General features: G+C 39.1%; 1 pseudogene; it reads right to left on the bottom strand.

The window, feature by feature from the left end:
• Nucleotides 1-1,211: 1,211 nt before the first annotated feature.
• LOC129520468 (mitochondrial import inner membrane translocase subunit Tim17-A-like) lies at nt 1,212-1,835 on the bottom strand (annotated as a pseudogene).
• Between the last annotated feature and the right edge of the window lie 1,961 nt (nt 1,836-3,796).

Raw genomic sequence — 3,796 nt, 5'->3', positions numbered from 1 at the left:
GGACACAGACCCCACCTCTTAATGGGTGAAAGGTCAGAGAATTTGTGGCCAAGTTTTTTGTTTGTTTTTTAAGATTTTATTTATTTATTTTAGAGAGAGGGTAAGTGGGAGGAGGAGCAGAGGAAGAGGGAGGAGAGAGAAGCAGACTCCCCACTGAGCATGGAGCCCTAGGCAGGGCTCATGACCCTGAGGTCATGACCTGAGTCAAAATCCAGAATTGGACACTTAACCAGCTAAGCCACTCAGAAGCCCCGTGGCCATGTTTTAAAGCCACCAGAAGTTCTCAGTTCAAATGTCAGCATATCAGAGAGGCTATCCCTTCCTGCTTTTTCACCCCTAGAATTGTCTACAACTCTCATCATGATTCGTAATTATCTTATTCTTTTGACTCACTTTTTGTTTATTATGTCTCACTTCAAGACTGAACTGCATGAGGAGAGGAACCCCACTTCTCTGGCTCACCCTTGGATCCCGATTACCTAGCCCAGGGCTTGGCATAAATAAATCACACTATAGAATTGGAATTAAAATCTAGATTTATCTCATTCCCTAATTCATTCCTTTTATTTCATCTTGAAGGAGAGAAAAAAAAAATCAATTGTCCCAGTTAAAAAGTGTAGTAGAAACAAATGCTGAAAGTAAAAACAAACATATTAGTTGATTTGTTGTCAAAGCCTCACGCACTGCCCTCCTTAGTAGCTCTGCCATCTCAGAGATGGCAAAATCAAATAGAGTTGCTAAGTCTCTCTGTTCCTGGCCCTAGATCATGAATATGTAGAAACCTGCCTGCTTGCAAAATACAAAAGAGGAACTTTTTTTTTTTTTTTTTAAGTTCCAGGAGGTATTTTATTGTTTGACTAACAGAACACACAAAACCAGGCAGAGAAGTCCCCACGGAAATGATTGGTCATGTTTCATTGTTGTTTGCCCTCTGATCCTTCATCTTCTAAGCATTTATTATTTTTCTTTTAAAGATATTAGATATTTATTTTTTATCACAAATGCAATCCAAATATGAATGAATAAATAAATAAATAAATGTATTATTGTTTAACATCTGACCCTACCACGTTCCTTTAAATAACAAAAAGAGCTGTCTCTTCAAAGCCTATGTGGCCATAGCTGTCCCGCCTATGGTTTTAAAAACAGACCTTCTGAAATCCCTTCTTGACCTACAGCTCCTCTGTTAAAGAAATTCTGGGAAAGTGGTCCTATTGATAATGTTGATAGTCTCCAAAAGGTGAGGATGGTAACTGTGCTGAAGGCAACAAAGAGGGGTCTTCCGCAAACTGAGGACCATTGGGAAATTGTGCAGAGGCAAATCTTGTCAACAAGATGCCAGCTCCTTCAGTTAAAGCTAGGAGGACACCACCCATCGCGGCTGACCCAACCATGGCCACTGGTCCTGGTAAGGCACCACTTGTGATGGAGTTCCAGGGATCTTCTTTCCCTCTCACTTGAACCACACTGCAGTCAGTCACGAAAAATAAATCTCCTCAACTGCAAAGCTACCTCCCAACTGCGGAGCCCTGGTTTTAATAGCTGTCAAACTCTCTCATAGTCTGGGGTTTACTCCCACTGGAGAATTGTGAAAATCTTTGAGTGCTTGAAAGAAACCACCACCTATGCTACCCATGGTAAAAGCCCATCCACAATTCTCAAGGTCAAGGCTCTCACATATACTCCTCCATCTTGACTCCACCAGAAGAAAACACCCCTTCTTAAAGTTTTAATTAAAATTCCAGTTAGTTAGCTTTAGGTGTACAATATAGTGATTCCACACTTTCATACAACACCAGGTGCTTCTCATAGCGAGTGCACTCCTTGATCCCCATCACCTATTACACCCAATCTCCCAATCCCCCCACCCACCTCCCCTCTGGTAACCATTAGTTTGTTAAAAAAGGGCTACTTCTTAAAGAGAGAGAGAGAGTCATTTCTATTCAACATTGTACTGGAGGTTTAGGGCATTGAGCAAGAATATAAAAGAAAAAGCATCCATATTGGAAAAGAAAAAGTTAAAACTATCTCTATTTGCAGCTAACATGATCTTATATATAAAGATGCTAAAAAACCCACAAACAAAAAAAACTTAACTGCTACAGGTAATAAACAGATTCAGTAAGGCTGTAGATACAAGATAAATATAAAAAAATTGTATTTTTACATATTAGCAATGAACAATCGAAAAACAAAATTAAGAAGATAATTCCACTGTTACTAGCACCAAAAAGGATAAAATACTCAAGAATAAATTTAACCAAAGAAGTATAAACTTTGCACCCTGAAAACTGCAAAACATTATTGAAAAAATTAAAGACCTAAAGAAATGAAAACATATCCTACATTTATGGATTCTAATATTTAATTCTGTTAAAATGGCAATAATCCCCAAATTAATCTACAGATTGAATACAATTCCTATCAAAATTCCAACTGCTTAAAAAAAAAATTCCAACTGCTTTTTTTTTTTTTTTTTTGCAGATGTGAACAAACTGATCCTAAATTTCATCTGGAAATGCAAGAGACCCAGAATAACCAAAACAACCTTGAAAAAGAAGAACAAAGTTGGAGAATTGACACTTCCTGATCTCGAAACTACAAAGCTATAATAATCAAGACAGTGTGATACCAGCATAAGGAAAGACAAAGATCCGCACAATAGAATTGAGAGTCCAAGAATAAACCCTTACATTTGCAGTTGATTGATTGTGACAGGGGTTGTAGACCATGGGGGAAAGAAGTCTTAAACAAATGGTGTAAATAAATAAAATCTTTAAAAAAAGGGGGGGGGCAGCCCGGATGGTTCAGCGGTTTAGCACTGCCTTTAGCCCAGGGTGTGATCCTGGAGACCCGGGATCGAGTCCCTCGTCGGGCTCCCTGCATGGAGCCTGCTTCTCCCTCTGCCTGTGTCTCTGCCTCTCTCTGTGCCTCTCATGAATAAATAAATAACATCTTTAAAAATAAAAAAAAATTAAAAAACTGGTCCTTGGACAACTGTGTATCTACATCCAAAAGAATGAATCTAAACCCTACCTCCCATCATATATAAAAGTAGACTCCAAATACATCAAAGACCTAAATGTAAGAGCTAAAAGTATAAAATGTTTAAATGCATAGGAATGAATCTTTATGACTTTGGATTAGTTTTCTTGGATATGATAACAAAAAAGCTCAAGCAATCAGAGAAAAATTAGACTCTGTCTAAACTAAAAACTTTTGTGCTTCAGGAGCTCAGTCGATTGAGTATCCAATTCTTGATTTTGGCTCTGGTCATGGACTCAGAGTCCTGGTATCAAGCCTCACGGTCTCTGCACTCAGCAGGGAATCTGCTTGAGGCTTTCTCTCCCACTCCCTCTGCCGCTGTCCACTCAAATGAATAAATAAATCTTTTTTTAAATTTTTATTTATTTATGATAGTCACACACACAGAGAGAGAGGCAGAGACACAGGCAGAGGGAGAAGCAGGCTCCATGCACTGGGAGCCCGATGTGGGATCTGATCCCAGGTCTCCAGGACCGCGCCCTGGGCCAAAGGCAGGCGCTAAACCGCTGTGCCACCCAGGGATCCCTCAAATGAATAAATAAATCTTAAAAAAAATAGAAGACTTGAATCAACATTTCTCCAAAGAAGTCATACAAATGGACAATAAGTACATAAATAGATGCTCAGCACCATCTGTCCTTAGGGAACTGCAAATCAAATACACAATGAGATACCTACCACCTCATACCCATTAGGATAGGTATAATTTTTTTAAAAACCTGAAATAGGGCAGCCCGGGTGGCCCAGAGGT

This window comes from Nyctereutes procyonoides, unplaced genomic scaffold (assembly GCF_905146905.1).
Source record: "Nyctereutes procyonoides isolate TBG_1078 unplaced genomic scaffold, NYPRO_anot_genome, whole genome shotgun sequence".
NCBI lineage: Eukaryota > Metazoa > Chordata > Mammalia > Carnivora > Canidae > Nyctereutes > Nyctereutes procyonoides.
The sequence above is the reverse complement of the archived record's forward strand: the minus strand, read 5'-3'. Positions and strand labels throughout refer to the sequence as shown.